Here is a 19475-nt window from a genome sequence, read left to right on the forward strand (position 1 = left end):
CAACTCTCTTACAAGTTGAAGCACACAATAAATAGAAAGATTTGCACAATAAATAGAAATATTTGAGCCAAGGAAAAAATATCACCTTTGTAGTCCTTGGCATAGGGAGAAGCAGAAGAAACAAATCTCCTGGAAATCCTTGTAACTGTGGGAAAGTCAAATGACACTGGAACTAAAGAAAGCACAATTTCTTTTCCACCTGAATAGCCTTACAAGGACAGAGCATTGGCAGCTGCTGTTCTCAGCCAAAGCTGATAAGTAGAAACAGAAGAGAGGGGAAAAATCCCAAAATTTACAATGAGCATGGGACTTCCAAGGAGAACCAATGCACAACTTTCACACAGAAATGGCTACAGGGAATATCTGTTGAAATTCATGGTAAGCAATCACTTAATGTGATTTTAACACATTGAAGTCACATGATTCTTTAATCCCTTTAAGTGTGATATGAGTGAGAGCTGCTTATAGAAATGATGATTTAGACAAAGCATAACCTAGACTAGAGGATTACCTACCTCACAGTAGATAGGAGTAGCTGGCCCCTATAAATACCAGAAAAACATCATCTTTAGCTACACTGCAGCTACAGGCACATCCAGCATAGATATTCTAAAACCTGTAGGCCAGCACACTGGCACAAGGCATTCCTGGTGGTCTCTAGCCATTGTTATTTTCCTAACAGCCCTCTCTACTTACCTCCAACCCATCAGCCTTGTACTTGCTCTAAAAAATCCATCTAGGGCCAAATCTGGATGACTGGTCAGTATGAGAAACAGAGCTTCCCCATGGGAAAATATCTTTCATCAAATTTTAATGCTTGCTTCCAACCCTGCAGCTTCAGCCACAAAGCACAGACAATAAAATTAATCTCCATCATCATTAAGTGTACAATTTTGAAAGTTCAAGAGTGCTCATAATTCCATTTGGATTTCCATTTAGGATGAGACCACTGCTCCACAAATTACAGTGCCTATCAAATACACTGCTCCTGTAAAGTGACACTAAATCTCGTTTCCTAATACTGTCTCAGTGACCTCATGTTGTAAGTACAAGCACACAGAGAAAAACAGAGAAGGAACTTTTCAAAACCCTCTTGATGATTCCATTATGCTTCTCCTTCTACCAAAAATATTATAAATTTGAGAAACAGACAATTTACATCTTGCATGTCTATTAGCAAAGTCATTACAATCCCATTATCATATGAGATTACAATGTAAAAACAACTTTAGTGCAATGCAGTGGAGACCCACTGATGATCTTTTAGAATGAAACTATAACAAGCTTCCTCTGAAGATTAAATCACAAAGAAAATGGAACAGTTTTAATACACCCTGTACAGCTTTTCAAAAGGACACAAGGAATTAAAGATTGGAATTTGAATGAATGTTGTATTATAAGCAGTAAAGCCCAGCAACATACAAGCCATGTACTCTTGCACCTGGTTGTTTTGGGCCTGCCCAAGTGTCACCATTTCAGTGTCTGCTCTGCAGTGCATGATGACATCTGAGCACAGCAAATCCCATTTGTGTGAGGTGGGTGTCACTGTCATATTTTCTGGAAAAATCATCTTGCCCAGGGTAATTCTCCTGGGAAGCTGAGAAGCCTCAGAGAAAAAGGAAAACAATATTATCTCATTTGCTTCTCCTGTGTTTTGCTGCTTTGGAATGTGATTGGAGATTGTTTATCCAACTGGTGGTTGTTTCATTGGTTTCATGGGAATTGTTTTGACTAAACAACCAATCAGGGTCAGGCTGTGTCAGGGCTGTGGAAAGAGTAATGAGTTTTCATCTTTATCGTTTTAGCCTTCTGTCTGTATCCTTTCTGTATTCTTTAGTATAGTTTAGCTTAATATTCTTTTATATAATATAGTATCTTAAAATAATAAATTAGCCTTTTAAGAACATGGAATCAGATTCATCATTCCTTCCTCCATCTGGGGAACCCTGTGAATACAAGAGGTGGGCCCATGGCTGGACATGAACTGAGTCCCAGCCCTGCAGTCCACAGGGAAGGAGAGCAGCACAGGAATGCAGCAAAGCTCAGAGCAGAGCTGGGGCTGCCAGGCCAAAGCACCCTTGTGAAAGGATGGCCCGCAGGACAACACCCACAGCTGCTCATGAACCACCTCAGGGCTCAGACCCCAGTTCAACATAACTTCTAAAGAGATGTTTTGTTCTAAGCGCACATTCACATGGCAGTACTTTTCCAAAAGTGGGTGGACATTTGTGCCAGGTCCTAAGGCAGATGGAATAAATGCTGTATTTACGTATTTCTTCAGTCTGATTAGGCAAACAATCTTTGGATGATTTAACCAAGGAAAGCTTGTTATTGATGTAATATATTTCTTAGACCTTTTAAAATAAGCCAATCAATAGTCCTTCCATTTCTTCTCTGTCCCACTGGACTGCAGTAGCAAGAATGTTTTTTCCCCAGTATTCATCCTAGTTTTCCATTAGCTTAACATTCACCCTTTGACTAATCCTTGAAATAATCTACTCTCCTCTTCGGTGCTGGGATCCTCTAAAATGATTATATGATAAAACACACTCCATATCTGTTGTTTGTATATTTTTTTCAAAGATAAACCCATGCTAAAGCCACTGCGGAGGGAAGGGTTAGATGGACAAACCTCAAAGACAGACAAAGCTGAAAACAAACCTAATTCTTAATACCTCTTTCTGGTCTCAGATGAGCTTTCAATTAATGTATCAGAACCCTCCACTGGCCCAAAATAGAGCAGAATTGGGACAGCTGTTCTGTGAAATGCTACAAATGGGTGGAGGTGCTACCACAAAGCAGTGCCTGTAAAAGCTACATTCACTTCACTGATTACAGAGAGAGAAGATTTGTGGGAAATGATAAATGCCCAGATAACAATCTTCCATCCAACCATAAAATGTAGCTTATGCCCAGCTGCAGCACTATCAATAAAGATAAAGAACATCAGCAAAGGCCTGAGAGGACAGCATCATGAATGTTGCTAAGAAAATGCTTTGAGCATTTTCAGATAAAACATCTGCAGCAGGTGTATAAATAGAAAACACAATTGAAGCTTGAATGGTTATTCCAGAATGAAGGTTTGCTCTTCCAAACTCTTTCTGGGCGAATTTTCTATGTGCATACAATATATACACTAAGACATAACCCAAGAAGGTGTGCAAAAATAAACAATGCCCTCCCTGGATGACAAATTTACTCAAGCACAGTCCTTGTCACAAATCCTGCAAGTCATCACACTCAGTGTTCTCCTCTAGACATCCCAGATAGCTTCAGACACCAGCTCTGAGCTTTCTGAGTAGTCACTATTGCATTAAAAAAAGAAAAAAATGTTGAATGTAAAGTTTAAAATTGCAAATAATGTCTCAGCTGAATATTGTACTGAGAAGGTCAGCTGGAATGCTCAAACCCAACCCCAAATCATGAGCAAGTGCCAAAAATCACAAGTGTGTCCCATTCAGCTGCCAACAGTTTCAGCTGGCACTGCACATCTTGGTCACAATACAAAAATCTGTGGTATGGGAAATGCTGACAGTGCAGCACAGCCAAAATAATAACATCTATCATATCACAGCTCCAGCAATCTGCAGAGTAAGTGCTGTGTCTGTTCAAAACCTCATGCCCAATCTCAGATGCCACTCATTAGAACCCAGGCTGGAAGAAGATCAGGAAAAATATTTGTCACTACAGAAATGCCTCCAGATGATTTGGAGCTGGGAGGAGCATCATGGATGTGTCATAATTTCCTGAAGAGCACCCTGCGCTCAGAAACACTGAGCCCGGGTTAGACTGGGCTATACCCTGCTGTATCCTTGTGTTCTGCTCAGGTTTAAGGTCCCAGTCCTGCAGGATTTACTCCCATGTTTTTCTTCATGGGACCTGTTTGCATCTGAACACCAGAACACACAGGAATCTCTGCAGGACCAACAAAGGACAAGTTAATGTACTGTTATTGCTAGCCCATGTGTTTCTTTAAACTGATCCTGGCCCAAAGATAGAGAAAAGGGGAAGAGGTGAAGAGGTTTGAATAATATTTTCAGTGTCACACATCTGTCACTGCTCAGCGCATAACAAAAAGTCATGCTGGGAATCCATGGAGATTGAGACACACAGTTTGGCAGCACCATCATAAATTCCTGTTAGCACATTAAGCTAATTGACTCTGAAGAAGGAAAAATAATTAGGAGACAGAATTCTCACAGTAGAAAAACACATAGCATTAATGAGCATTGCTATTTGTTGCTCCTATTCCTGCCTGTTTTTGATACAGAAGTGTTGTACTGCACACTAGCTGGAACTGCTGCATGAAAATATAAGAATGAAAAGCCACTTTCTTTAACTTCTCTCAGGTTATTCAGAATAGAAGTAGATAAGGTGACAGCAACACAGATCCAACAAAGAAGATGACAGCAAAACAGATCAGAAATAAACAGGAAATTGCAAGATATGATGAGGAGCAAAATAGGGACAAAGTAATTTACCCCTTAAGGAGACCTAGGTTCTGGCAGCTGCCTCTGGATCTTTCAGAGATTGTGCAAAAGAAAGAAGCAAAACCTGGACTCGGGACCAAGCCTGCATGTGAGAAAGAAGTGCAGTGTCTCTGCCTGCCTGCTGCCAGGGCGGTACAGAAAGCAGCAGATAAGTATCTTTACAGTCTGAAAGGGTTCTGGTCATGTTCTCCTGTTCTCAGAATCCTGGAGCAAACCTGACAATCCTACTGAGCCACATTGGTGCCACTGAGGCCTCTCCCCTCAGGTGAGTGTGGTCAGGAACAGCTTCAGTGAAGGCAATGGAAACCCTGCAGCATGGCAGAGGGGTGAGCTCAGAGCAGACCAAATGGATGGTCAGGAATGGAAAATTGTGAGGGAAGCATCACAGAAGCCTGGTCCAAGTCAAAGAGAAACTGCAACCTCCACTTGAGGCACCACAGGCCCCTCAGCTCCTGCCTGGGAACACATGCACAGTCAGTCAGAGGAGCTGAGAACCAGCTGCAGGCAGAGGCAAAGCAGAGCTGGCAGTGTCCCCTTCCCTCACTGCCAGCACAGCCCCAGGGCTCCCCACCACAGCTGAGTTCATGCACCCAAGGCATCCCAGGAAACTCCTCTCCCCCACACAGGACTCCCTGCTCTTGGATGAAGGAATCTTAAAAACCTTGACCCTATTTTTGACCCACAGGAGGCACAGTTTAAATGCTTTGAAGTCTCCCATTATGATGTGAGAAAGGGAGGGAAAGAGGACAAGGAGGAAAGAGTTGTTAGGAGTGACTGGGGCCATGGAAAAGCTTATCAGGACACATTCAGCTGATCACCACAGATCACCCATCCAGAAATGCTGCTAGTTTCCCTGATGCTGATGGCCAAGGGGAGATTTTGACACAACAGAACAAAACTCTTTTTTCTTTGTGGAAGAAGACCATTCCTACCCTGAGTGCACAGAGAGGCCAAGAGCAGCATTTTTCTTGACTTTAGCAGAAATGAGATCAGTCACATTGCAATTCAGATAAAGGAACAGTGGGGGATCAGGTGGGAGGGAGAACATGCACTCATAAGTAATTTCCATTCAAGCACAAGATTTAACCATGCCTCTTTTTCTATCCCTTATAGAGTTTGTGGAGTAAAATAGGAAAGACCAGACTGGATGAAACTGATAGGCTAATAAAAGATGTAATAATTACTAGAATTAACAAAAGCACTTTCCTGTCTGGGCAGGCAAAATGGAATTTGGGATTTTCTTTGTGTAATTGAATGCAATTTTTAAGTTAAGTCTCACTCCAGCCATGCAAACCCCATCATTTTCTCCTTACATGATATCTGCAGCAAAAATAGCAAACCAGAAATTTATTTTTGCAATATAAAAGCTCCCTAAAGGAAGGCACTGCTAATCTGAGCTACTGTTGGAACAAAAGGCAGATTTAGAAGCACTGGACATGGAAACAATGACAGTTAAGGGAATGGTCCCAATGAAGTGATAGATTCTTCCCTGTCCTCTACTGACCTAAAACCTTCCAGCATTCCCAGTTAAACTGGGTACTGAAGTGGACACAGATTTTTAGATGGCTCATAAACTCTTTAGATCTTTAGTACTATTATTCCTAGTGGATGATTTTATTACATGATTCAGGACCTCATGAGGAATTGCTCAAAACCATACAAGATATTATTAGCATGTGTCATGACTGGAAAACTCCTTTTACTGTACTATTTTCTAAATGTGAAATTCTTCACTGTTGCTCTGTTTTCAGGAGAGCAGAGTTTTTGAGGGCTCTTAGAAAATCTCAGTATTTGACAAGAAACAGATTTGTCCATGTTATTTTTTGACCAAAGATGTAAAGCACAAAAATTCCCTTCTTACATAACTCTTCTTTCATTTCAGAAAAATGTCAAGATTCTTACAAAAACCCCACACAGGTACATAGACAAAGAGCAACTCAAAGTACAGGTCATCACCATAAATCAGACACCAAGAAATCACTTTGTCAGCTTTAAAAGCAAATACATTTTTCTTGGTAGAAGTAACCTTCATTGTCAAGGTGAACTGTTTTTCTACAAGTCTTTGGAGATATTTAATAAGTGCTATGCACCCTTTTAAAATCTTCTTACACTATTAACATATATTTCATAAGGCCAAGGAGGCAAAAAGAAAATAATGAAATGTCATTAGAGTATTTCCAGAAGCTCTGCAGACAGAAAATTTGCAAGACTTGCATGTCCACACATAATACAATCATCAGCAGCAGCGAAGTTAGAACACTGTACTCAGATCTGCAGCTGCTTCCCACTCCATAACCAAATGGAAGGCAAACACAGTTATCACTTCCTTCCTTTGTTTACTGAAAAAAAAAAAAAGTAAACTCCATTGGTTTCTGGATTATGAGAGTCCAAGAAAGTTATAATCCAAAACACCCAATAAAACCCCATCCATTTTCAAGGGACAGAAATGGCTCAGAAATCAAAATGTGGTGCATTTCAAGACTGGTGCAGTGGTCAGACACTGGTTAGATACCTGCCTTTCTGTCAGGGGTTTCCATATGAAGGTTCCTCAGACAGACTCCCTTGGCAGTGAAATTGGTCCTTAAGGACAACATAAATTAAATACAAAGGAACCATGGAGCAGTGGAAGGAAACACTGTCCAGCTGCCAGCTGGGTTTGCAGGGCTCAGGCTGCAGCTGCTGTCTGGGGGAAGGCACAGAGCAGCTCCAGCCCTGCCTGTAGCTGAGCCTGTGGCTGAGGGGCTGTGCCAAGCTCTGGCAGCACCAGCTCTGCTCTGTGCCAGCTGCTGTGAGGGCTCTGCTGCCCTGCAGACACAGCTGGGGCTGATGGGCACCTACACCCCCCACTTAGGTCTGGCCCACAGGAGAAATGGCAATGTCAGACTATCTCTGAATCTCTCATGTCATTTCCATGCTTGGCTTGGACTAGTAGCTATTGCTTTGAGCAGATAACTTGCTTCAGTTTAGAAGGATTGCTCATTTTTTCCTTCCAAAGTTGGGCTTGCCCACGTGAATTTTCCTCCCCCTCAAACACAGTTGTGAAAAATCAGTGTGTAAGGGGAATGCATCACCCCACACAACCTGCACAGCTGTGGCAGCCTCTTTTTTCTTTGAACTGTGCCTCAGCGACCTGTTCAGCTCGATGCACATGTCTGCAGACAGCAAACACACATTATGTGCCCCCCTGGAGATTGAGCTTTTCTTTCCTCTTTATTGTTAACTTAATGAGACTAAAAGCTCACTCTTTTGCTCTGTGTAAAAGAAAACCATATAATCCTCATTTTGTCCTGAAACTGTATAAACTTCTACATGCAGCCTCTTTAGCCTAACAAAAATATTAATGAAGCTCAGTTTCAGCATCTGTGTTGGAGTCTCTCACTTCCTTACAGCTGATGCACTTTTTCTAAACCCATCCTTTTCTGCCCATCCATAAATTAAAAGAACAAGGTTCCTGTGAGTGCTGTGCATGGCAAAAGATGACATTTGCTGACTTATTACTACTCCAGCAGATGAGGTTTGTTTGTATTTACCTCAGTGCATTTAGATAAACCCAAGGGGAAAAGAAAAGCTCTGGGGAATCTACACTGAACTGCCTGACTGGCTGCACTGCCACTAAAACGAGAAGAACTTTCAAAATGGAGTGTGAGCCTTTTTCTCACACAGAAGCTTTGGCATTTTAGCTATCTTGTTCATATACACTGTCCCCAATATGTATGCACAGGATTAAATCAGAAAACTTATTCCTGCATAGGAAACCAATCTGATAAAGAGCAATCTGATTCTAATTTGGCTAATTATGAACTTCATAACTATCAATTTGTCATACATATGTATTTGTAAAAATATAAAGCAACATATTTTTGCCTACAGACTTTGTTCCCAGTATGAAAACCTATGCATATAGAGAGTCTGAAAGTGCTGTTGTGAGAGGAATGATCTATTCAGTTCTCGAATTATCCCCTACCACTATCAGTCTTAGAAGTTCTGCTTATCTACATATTCAGACTGCACCTGTCATCCTCATGACCACTTTTCCTCTTACATGTGAGGATACACAGTTTCAGGAGCTTGCACTCCCTCTGGGACTGGCATGTGGAGTTACACAAATAGATGGATCTGGAAACTGTTCCTGTGGCTGTGGGAAATCTCACACATACTGCTGCCTTTGGAATTGCACAAGTTACAGCATAGGGATCACACATAACTGTTTTCATAAAATCAGAAGGAAAGAATTAGAGCAGCCTTACTGATATAAAAGCTGATGGCAACGTGTCCTGCAGGTGCAGAAAGTAATGCTAACTTGAGAGAACACTTGCCTTGACAGGAAAGGCTGAGAAAGAAATAATCGATCTTCTCTCCCTTCCATCAAAAACTCAGCTGCTGAGTTTTGTGAGGAAAAGAAGGCAGTGGCAATTCTTCCTTGGTTTATTCCCAACAGAAGACAAGAAGATGCTGCTTTCTTTGCCCAAATTGCTCCCTTTGAACCTCCCAACAGAGCCACATCCCTGCTGGGCTGTGAGCAATTTTGTCTTCAGCTTTACTCTTTGGCCTTAATGCCAAAAGGACATGAACACTCAAGAGTGTGCCACAGGGAAGTTTGATGTGGACTGTGTACCACATCCAAATTATTGTCAGCAATACTGAGCCCCACAATCACTTCAAACAAGATTATAACCCAAGCAAAGAAAACCAAACCAACACCAATTCAGCAGCTGAAGACCAGATTCTAAAGAAATTCTTGCCTTGCAAGAGAACTACAGCACACAGAGTTAGAAAAAGAAAACAGAAATGTTTGAATAGTTTGAGTATCCAAAATGTTAGGAAGACAAATATGGAAAATGTCTTTCTTATGGAAGACAAATATAACAGGAGACACTAACACTCTTGTCAAACCTGCAGGAGCAGTGAGTTTGTAATTTCTTCAATTTACAACCACTTCATGGATACCCTCCTTGGAGACCACCTCCCCACTTCTTACCTTGTTGTCATTACATTACAAGGGTTCCATATCTCCTTGATGTTTCTTGTAGGCAGCTCCTCCAGGCACTGACTCTTCCATGTCCTCACAGTAACCAGCTGACTCCAGTTCTTCTCAACCAACCAATCCACTCTTTTATACCATTCTTCTTATTGGCTACAGCTGTGGCCTGTTAAAGTCAGGCCTGTTCCTAATCTTTAATAATTAACCCAGCGGCAACTCTTAGGGGATAAGATTACTTTCTATACTACCTTCATTTACTTATGTTCTATTCCCCTACATTACCTTCTTCAGGCTCCTAACAGAATGAACCAGGTAGAGAGCACATAACCATACAGTACCCAAGCCTGCTTTTATGGGTAGGGAAAAGAAGAAATGGGACACTGGGAGAAGGAGGAGCTGAAGGAAAGTTCAATAATAAGGTTCTTTTCAATACCAGGTAGAAGATATGTAAGCCTTCTCTGCTTCTCAGTTTTCCTCAGTATCCAGCAAAAAAATTGATGCAAATACAATTGTCAATCAGAAGAGAAATGCAATGGGAAACATACCTGCCATTAACACACCTTTTAAGTTTGTTACTCTAAAGGCAAAAGAACACAGCATGAAGAGTGCTTTAGGCTGCTGTGTAGATTAGAATGTAACCTGCATTCCAGTAAATCCTTATCTTTGTGCTTCTATGCTGTCAGTGTAAGCCAGCAAATGGGCTGTATCACAGGAGCATCCACTCTCGGTTTGCCTCCCAGGCCTGTCTGCACGGTGCAGGACCCCCAGAGATGTTCAGCTGCCTGCAGAGCAGGCTGAGCCCTCAGCGTGAGCCCTGCCAGCTCTCCCTGCAGTGGGCACCCAGCCCAGGGTGCCACTGCTGCCAGGGCTGGGCTCCAGCACAGCCGTGGGCCCACACTGGCTCTGCAGTTTGGATGTACCCTGCTGACAGCCCTGAGCCACCACTGTCATTGCAACTTCATTTAATTTATACCACCTTCACTAGACACTGCTGTGGAGTTGTCAATCAAAATGACAATCAGTCCATTAAGGCTGCCACCAGTCAAATGCAATTTTGGATAACTCAGAGCAGGTGAACTCCCTCACTGTATGAATCCTGACAAATTGGCTATCACCTCCTTCCTTCCTTTTGCATTTTTTTAAAGTCACCATGTGAGCTGTTTCTTGCATTTCTAGTAATCCTATTAACTTCCAGAGTGATGCAGCATGGGAGCCCAGTCAATCAGGCAGGCAGTGAGAATTAATGGCCAGTGGAAAGGCTGCTGTGATAGATTGAGCTTTCATGAAAGAAAATTGGAAATGCAAGTGAAAGAGTCAATGGAGTAAGCTGCAGCAGCCTGGGGCCCTGCCAACAACGGAGTGAAAAATAGCTACAAAACACAGTGTACAGCTCTCTGCAAGAGCCTGACATCACACCATGGACCAGGCAGATTGCTCAGGCCACAGAGGAATTATGTCTGATGCCAACACATTGTTACCAACCTCAGGTGGAGCTGCTAACTCATTAGTGGAACGAAGCTAGGGCTAGAAGATGATGAGGCACTGTGTTTTGGAGACCATCCAAACCATCTCCAAGCCTTTTATGTATGAGTGGTGAGGCTTATGAAAGGTCACAGAACACAGAGTCCTTCAGGACAGCTCACTCTGTGTCTGCTCACCTCTGTGTCAGTTAATAGAAACTGATGGCAGCTTTTCTAGGAGAGCACACCAGAGATAAATGCAAAGTTTCCCTTCTTTTGGCAGCAAACCAATCATCCAGGATCTGAGATGGAGCTTCAAGGCCTTGGTCAAACTGAAGGGCTAAGGCAATTTGGTTGCAACTCTCTAGTCCTCTGCATATGAAGCAAAACTCTTCTAGTTTTGGCTGCTTGAATGCATTCTGCATCCTGCATTGATTCATTCAAATAGAAAAGCAAAAATCTCCAAATCTGACAGGTGGTTCTGGAAGATAATCCTCCTAGGAACAAACCTAACCAGCTCAGATGCACAAGCCCATGGAGGAATGCTTGAAAGCCAGGATTTGGTTGTCTACAACAGAGGATAAGGCATATTGGTTTCCTAGGGTCACATGTAGGCAGACCACAGTCATACAGGAGCTTTTATTGTCACACAAAAGCAAACAGAAACACACCTGACCTCATTATGAGCCTTCAACACTGTTCTTTTATAATTTGTGATGCTTCATGCTGTGCATTAAAGCAGTGCACATAGTACCAAGATCAACTTTATCACTCTCACAAATAAGATTTTCTTGGCCCTGTAATGAAGAGAAGCAGATAAAGATGGCTTGTGATGCTCTTTAGTCCTACATACCACCTGCATTATCCAAATGTCACAAAACTGCTCACTTGTATCAAAACACATCTGGGGAAAAATTTATCCCTGACATAGTCCAATATTCAGTAAACCAAGTATGCAGGGGTATCTGCTCACTCAGTTACTTCTGAAGTGTTACACTTGTATCCAAGGAAAAGTTTTCACCCCAAAACAAGCCACCCAACAATAAACATATATGGTTGGGGTCTTTTTGTGCATGTTCCAAGTGATTTCAAGCACGAGATGTAAATATTCCACTTCTGGAGTCTAATTTCTGTAGGAGTGAATCAAATTACCTTTTGGAAGAAGTGACTTCTGGCTAGCACTCTACTTAATTCATTCTGTCAGCGTGTACTTTAGTGCTTTGTGTGGGAGACTGACTTTGTCCAAGACTGATGCTCTCTACTCTGTAAATTGAATCCACTGATGCATAATTGAGCCCTTGACTATATCAAGCATTTGCTTCACCAGACCCTTTTCTTGCTTACTTTTGCTATATTTGCTCTGTGAAAAATATGCTGTTTTCATTCTAGGGAATGAAAAATGGAGAGCTGTGCTGAGCGTGCTTGGAGCCCTGCAGAAGTAGGTAATATTTGATACATGTCAAGTTACAACTTTGATTTCTATTTTGCTATTCCTTTTGTTTTTTACAAAATGTTTTTAAGCAAATCTTATTGGAAGCAAAAAACCAGTTAGTGTTTGTGTTGAAACAATAATTATTCTGGTTTAGGAATGAAAAGAACCAGGCTGACTCCATAGCATCCGGTGAACCTTACAAAGCTCACAGGGCTGCTCTTGGGGAAATGACTCACAGTCTGGGGCCTTTTAGGATTCTGTGATTGTACAGCACCCATGGCACACACCCTGCCACACACCTCAGCTATTCCAACTGCAGAATGAGGGAATGTTTTCACTTGATGAATAAATGTCCCACAGGGACACTTTCCTTGTCCCTCTGTCAGTGCTAATTAACAGCATATCATGACTGGGTTTTACTCATTCAGAGAGAAGCACAGAACAGCAGGGTTGCCATTCAAAGTGCCATTCATGTTTCTGCTGCTGAACTTGCAGGCTTTGTTCCAAAGAGATTTGAAAGATGTTGGGAAGCAGCTGCTCAGAGCTGATGCCTGACAGGCACAAGTGTCTGAGCAAGCAGGCTGGGCCAGGTGTGGCAGCCCCAGCTCAGAGCCCTTCCCAGGGGCTGAGCTGTCCCATGGCTGCCCTGGTGGCACTGCCTGCACTTGGCTGTAACCCCAGCTCCTGCTGCAGCTCAACTGTCAGAAAGATTGCCACAATATTCTGTGTATGGTGAAATGGGGAAAGGCACCAAGGTGCCACTAGCACCATGCAAAATGGATCAGATAACAAGAAAGGAGGAAGCAAAAATCAAGTTTTAGCCAACACACCTATTTGGAGAAGCATATTTGTGGCTAAACATCACCAGGCCTTTTGACAGAAGGGGGGGCTGAGAGGACAGAACAGCTTGAAGTAAGGGTACAGAAAAGTCAGACCATTACTGCAGGGATTGCTTGTAACACTCCTCACTCTTTTTTCTGTAACCAGGATCTATGTGACTATGTTAGCCTGGAACAGAGAAGCTTATTCCACAAGCATAACATAATTACACTTCACTTAGATATGGTGGAAATTCTACTAAGACCTTTGAGGATCTCGTTAATCTTTCCTGGCTTAATTTACACCAACTTTGTAATTCTGGAGAATTTCAAACCTAGTGTTGAAAGAAAGGACAATGCTGAGGTTACCAACTCCAAAGCAGATTACCAGCTGGATTTAAACCTGTATTTGGCCCAGCCTTCCTGCAAGATCTGGCCAAGCTGCTCACAGCCCAACTTGCAGAGAGAGAAGAATACTCTTCCTTCACCAGCTGCTGTCCCCACGTGGGACAGTACAAATGGATGCTCCTTGGAGTGGGGAGGATGTTCCAGAGAATACACTCAGTGCAAAAGGACTCTGACTTTAGCAGTGTGGGGCATGGTGTATATAAAAACAATCACCTCTGGATGGGGGATTTTCTGTTTGACAAATCTCCATTATCAGCAGCACTCATCCCCACCAGAAGACATGATCTAGAACCTTTGCACAGGAAATAAAAGAAGTCATAACAAAGAAAATTGAGCAATAAGTAGAAATAATTTCAAGTAGCATCACCCACAGCTAAACTTCTGGAAATAATTGTGCTTGGAATTCTATGTAGAACATACAGAAATTTGCCATCATTGTACATTTTTAGGTTTCCTTTGTTGGGTTTTGTCAAGAATGTATCTGTGGTATTTTTACTACACTGATGTCACTGGCACATGTAAGCTATCTCATGACTGTCATTCATAACAAAATGGGGACAGGTTGTTACAAGTTTAACTTTTTCTGGAAGCCCTTGGGTTTCTCTGCACCAGTTAGGCAGATTGGTTTTGACATGTGGGTTGCACTTGCAGATGCCAGTCACAGAGCAGCAGAGAGTTCAGAGCAGCCTCTGCCATCCCTCCAGCTCTAGAGGTCACTGCACAACCAGGATTACACTCAACCCTGCATCCAGAGCCTCTGGCTCACCCACAGCTGAACAGACCCCAGGGTGTCACTGGGCAAGGCCCGCATCCTTAAGTTTTTCAGATTCTCCCTACAAGTATAATTAATATCATATTCTGCATATTGCTTTATAGTAGTCCTCAGAAAAAGCATATTCACAAGGCATTCAAATAAAGGCTGCTGTGAAAAATAGTATGAGTACTACCTGATAATACAAAGTTCTACATCTACTAAATTTTTGAAAGTATTAGGGCTTTTTTTTATTTGTTTTTTGTTTGTTTGTTTGTTTGTTTTCTTTTGGTGTTGTTGTGTGGGGATTTTTTTAAATGAAGTTAATGCAGAGAAGCTTTCTGCAGGTATAAACTGTCCAGCCTGGAATAACTGTACATCAATATGTACTGGAGCAGGACCCTAGGATGTGATTTCCAAGTCCTGGAGCAAAAAGGAGTAAATCATTTGGGAACATATTGTGTAAAATTTAGCTGAGTTACACTGCAGAAAATCTGTTCCCAAGCTCTTAAAAGCCCAGTAAAGGCCATTACAATTGATTTAATGCCATCCTTTGCTTACTCTGTTTTCATCTCACAGGACTGCACAGGACCCAACACAGCAGCAGTTGGTGGGTGAAATCAGATGAGACCCTGCCCAGGCTGAAACACAATCAGCTCCATTCCCCACCTTAATGTCTATGTACACACAGGAGAAGCAACATTCACGAGTCTCAGAAGTATTTGGAAAGATCTAGAGAAAAAAATAGCAAGTTTGCAGTTTCCTCAAGTGTCTTTCCACTGTGTCTGCTGTGATGAAGATGGACAGTGCTGATGCATTATTTACAGAGCTGTTGGGAATGCCCCAGAACCAAAGGAAGCATCTTGTGGGCAAAGAGAACTGCTGCTGCTGCAGAGCAGGGCAGCCACAGCTTCACATGGCACCACAGCAGTGCAGGCACAGCTGAGGCTTTGGGGGTAACAGAATTATTCTTTCTGGAAGGAATCCAATACTCATGAAGCAAGATATTTCTCAAAGGCATAAAGAAGCATAATGGCTCAGCTCCCTCCTTTAACAATTCTAACTTTCCATTATTTCCTTTATTTCATGGGCCTGCCTATAGGTCATATATTAATTATGACCCTCTTTCTTCTGCTAAACAAGCCTCTCCAGCTTTCTTCCAAAGCTGTCCTCTAATCATTCACTTCCTTTCATGCTCCAGCTCTCACCTCTACTCAAATCCAGCATTGCTCTCTCTTCTTCCTAACTGACCATGTCAAATACATCACAGGAAAATGCTTTCAGATCAGCCCCAAGTTAAAAAAGCACACTAATATCATGTCCTTTTCCTCAGTGTTGCAATGTATTAGTATCCAGTTGCTTGGTAAGGATCAGATGCTGCAATAGTTTTTGCTGTTACTGCAAGTGCAAAGAACAGCTGAAAGCATCAACAAAGGCTGTTCTGCTCACAGAGGTGGCACTTTTAGATTTTAAACTCAAGCCAACAGGAAACATCAACCTCCCTCTGCACAGCATCAAGAAATCTGCTGGCACTTGACAAACAACTGCAATAACAACAGCAGCAGCAACTTCATCAATGGGGACCTGCCTGGGCTTTTATGCCTCTCTCTGCCCTCCCTGTGCCTGAGAACCTGCTGGGAGGCAAGCCCTGAGGCAGCATCACAAACTGTGAGTGCAGGGCTGAGGATTCTAACGAAAAAGCTGAGGGAAGAACACTCTGCACATGTGTGAGTACAGGCCCAGCACAGACATGCCCAATTCTCAGCCAGGGCATCCAAGAGCTGCTGCACCACCCAGCAGGGCAGAGAACTCTCCTGTGAGTGCTCAAATGTTTTCAGCCTTGGGCTTTTGAAAGAAGATTAATTTCTCCTTCTGTATTTCCCTACTTCATTTCTTATTTTCAGGTGGCTCTTTGAGACATGGTGGTTTGGTAAATATAACAATATAAAATATTTCAGTCGGACATTGAAATGAATGAATGACAGAACAATAACTTAGGGCTAGTAGATAGTTTCCTTTCAACCATGTCTCCAGAAGGAAAGCTGGAACAAATCACAACACTATAATTCATGCTCTCAAATTACTGTGGACTGACTGCACACTGGAAGTTGTAAATTACAGACTAATATTTTAATGCCAGTAGCCAATCTGGATTTATTTACAACTCAATTATTTGTGGTCTTTTCTGTACAGGTCTCTGAGAAGCTGATATAGAGCTGCAGGGTATTTTGAAACTAGAAATTTTATCAAGCCTATATATTTGGGTTCTGAGGTTTTTAAGCTGGTATTTTGACAGTAAAGAAATATTTGAACCTGTAAGTGGGATTTTTTTTTAAATGAAGATATACACTTCTTTGTTAAGTGACCAAATGTGATCAAAAGGGCTGGCAAATGAGATTCAAAGCCCTCCAAGTGGAATTAAAACATCACTTTTATTTTTAACGTTTTTTCACCTTTTTTTTTTTTTGCAACTGTTTAAAAAAACCCAAACAAACAAATACACAGGAAGACAAACACATTAGATGCTAGCCAGTAGTTAGATTGCTACTGGCTTAAAAGCATAAGGACCCCAGCCTTACTGACATCTCACTTCTCAAGATCACTCCAAGGGTTTGCTCTCAAGTGAACTGCATGAACAAAGCCAGCACAGGATGAAAAGTCTGCATCTCAGGAGCAGGTGCAGCTCCAGCTCTGAAGGGTCATGCCAGGGCTGAAAGGGCATGTGAGAGCCTGCAGCTCCAGTGAAATGAAGCTTTAATGCTACAGTTTGCTCTTAGCAGTCATTGTGGTGAAGTTGGCCAAAGCTTTTTAAATGTAAGGGCATTTCTGCATGTTGATTAGCAGCCAGGAGCTATAAGCATGGAAATGCCATTTGAAACACTCATAGCCTAATTTGCACATATTTGTTGCAAAACCTAATCAGGATTGCAGTGCTTGAGACAGTAAATCAAAGACATGTCATAAACTTCTCCAATGAGTTAATGACCAGCATTTTGCAGGAGCTGGGCAAACATTAATGCTAAAATAAGAGTGCAGTCCAGTGTAGGTTCTCACATCCACAGAACTAACACAAGTCCATTTATATCCAGAGAAGATATATTGCACTCTGGAGTTACCTGTTATGTGGCAAAAAAATGCTGCCTAATGAGGACTGACCTGATTTTAAGAATGGAGAGAGCACTCCCTGTTTGCTTCTCCTTCCACTGCTCATTAGCAAGTGCCTTCCCCTCGCACAGCCCCTGACCAAGCCAGTACAACACATGGCTGACAGTGGCATTTTTTCATCATCCCTTTAGGATCTTTGTTAACAGTAACTCTAAATTGCTCAGGGGAAAACGAACACCACCACCAGCCCCCCCTGCATCTGAAGCTCAGGGGCTACTTGGTACTCATCCTCATGGCAGGGCCAGAGGAGTGTTCAGAGCCCCTGGCTCGGGAACCTCAGTCACCTGTAGTTACTTCAGCAGCATTAATACACCATAAAGACGAGACAACATTCCAAAGCAAATCAATATTTCTCTGATTGCATTGAAAATTCAGCTCCAATTAAAAAATCATTGACACAGGGGAAAAAAAAAAATCTGCTTGTCTCAAATGGCTCCTAAATTAGAAGTCTGAGAGAGCCTTGTCACCCAGGCAGATTTAATGAAATATTATTTCAGAAGTAGAGATCATGACTGCACAGCAAAAGCACTTCATCAAAGGGAATCTGACTCATAATGCATCTACACCCTAAATAGAAAAGATATAGCCAAGGTGGAAGGGGAAATAAAAGCTGTTGGGGTGGATGCAGTATGCCCAAAATCATGCTGCAGACTGAGCCAGTTCTACAATTGGTGTCCTGACTCTGCTCAAGCAGTCTTGAAGGGCTACTGCTCACTGCATAATCCTCCTTCAGCTGGTCATGTGTGGGTTAAACTAAACACCTTACATGCAATTTTTTTTTTTTCCATTTTCATATAACTAGTGCCTTCCATATATACCTGGAAAACCTACCTGGAAATACACCTGGAAAACTTGCATTTGCTCCTGTAAAAATTCACCACTGGAAATGTATCACACATCTTTCTATACTCAATAAGCTTTAACTTTCTACATGTCTATTTATTTTCTCTACTATTTCTATGACTTTTTTTTTCATAACATAGATACCGTAGAAATAAAAAATAATAGAAGCTAAAATTCTTTAATCATGAAATGATTCAAGTTATCAGGATTAGGGAGCTGCTGAATTATCTGAAATTACTTAAGTTCTCTCTTCTGCATGTCTCAAGTAACCCTTTTTATGGTACTCACAAAGAAACTGCAACTGAATCAGACTAATAAATGATTCTTGTTGCATGAAAAGCTACTGGATAAAACAGCCAATATTCAGACCAGTAATGCAAAAAGAAATGTTAGGCAGTGAGAAATGCACTCTCATTACACAAGTGAAAAACAGGAGTGGTCTGCTCTTTTCACATCTGGCAAAAAGGAAAATTAACAGAGTTGTAGTATGAACACAGTAATTGAGTAACACAGCTCTTTCATATTTATGGACAAAATTAAAACCAGTAAAACATTCATTTCAATCCTATGGCCATCAATTCCATAAAGTACAGCTCTAGATATCAGGGTGAGCACTCTGTAACTACCTTTGTAAAAGATTATGTGACTTAAATGTTCTTATGTTCAGTCAGCTGAAAACTCTCAACTCCCTTCCATAGAAACAAAGAAATGTGTTTTTATTCTTAACTAAGACACACAGTGGAAGTCCATATGCAAGGAATCTCTGATTTTCCTACTGAAACTCCCTGCCCTGCCATCTAAAATGCCATGCAGTTGGCAGTGGATCGAGCTGCCATTCTTGAGACATTTGCTTTCCCTGCTGCCTGCCCTGCCCATGTGGACTGACATTCCCCACAGGGACCTGCTCCCAAACCACTGCCTTCCTCCATCCTGCACTTCCAAGCAGGTCCTGTTCAGTTTTTGCCTCTCAGTGCCCTTTCAGGCCAAGGATTGCTGCCTGGCTGTGCTGCTCTGTGCCCCCCGGGCTCCTGGCATGGGGAGAGGCAGTGCCCAGGTCACAGCTGGTTTGTCCCTTGAGCTTAATGCACTGCCAAGTGCACGTCAGCCCTGAGAGTGAGCTGACATGA

At 42.1% G+C, this 19475-nt stretch overlaps 1 long non-coding RNA gene across 1 annotated transcript in view; it reads right to left on the reverse strand.

Annotated features, from left to right (window-relative positions):
- LOC135452373 (uncharacterized) overlaps nt 1-9557 on the reverse strand; it is a 29416-nt gene extending 19859 nt beyond the window's left edge. The window contains exon 1 of the long non-coding RNA XR_010441599.1: nt 9469-9557. This is a non-coding gene — a long non-coding RNA (uncharacterized LOC135452373). The remainder of the gene's footprint in view (nt 1-9468) is intronic.
- Between the last annotated feature and the right edge of the window lie 9918 nt (nt 9558-19475).

The sequence above is a fragment of the Zonotrichia leucophrys genome, chromosome 10, assembly GCF_028769735.1.
Source record: "Zonotrichia leucophrys gambelii isolate GWCS_2022_RI chromosome 10, RI_Zleu_2.0, whole genome shotgun sequence".
In the NCBI taxonomy this organism is placed as follows: Eukaryota; Metazoa; Chordata; class Aves; order Passeriformes; family Passerellidae; genus Zonotrichia; species Zonotrichia leucophrys.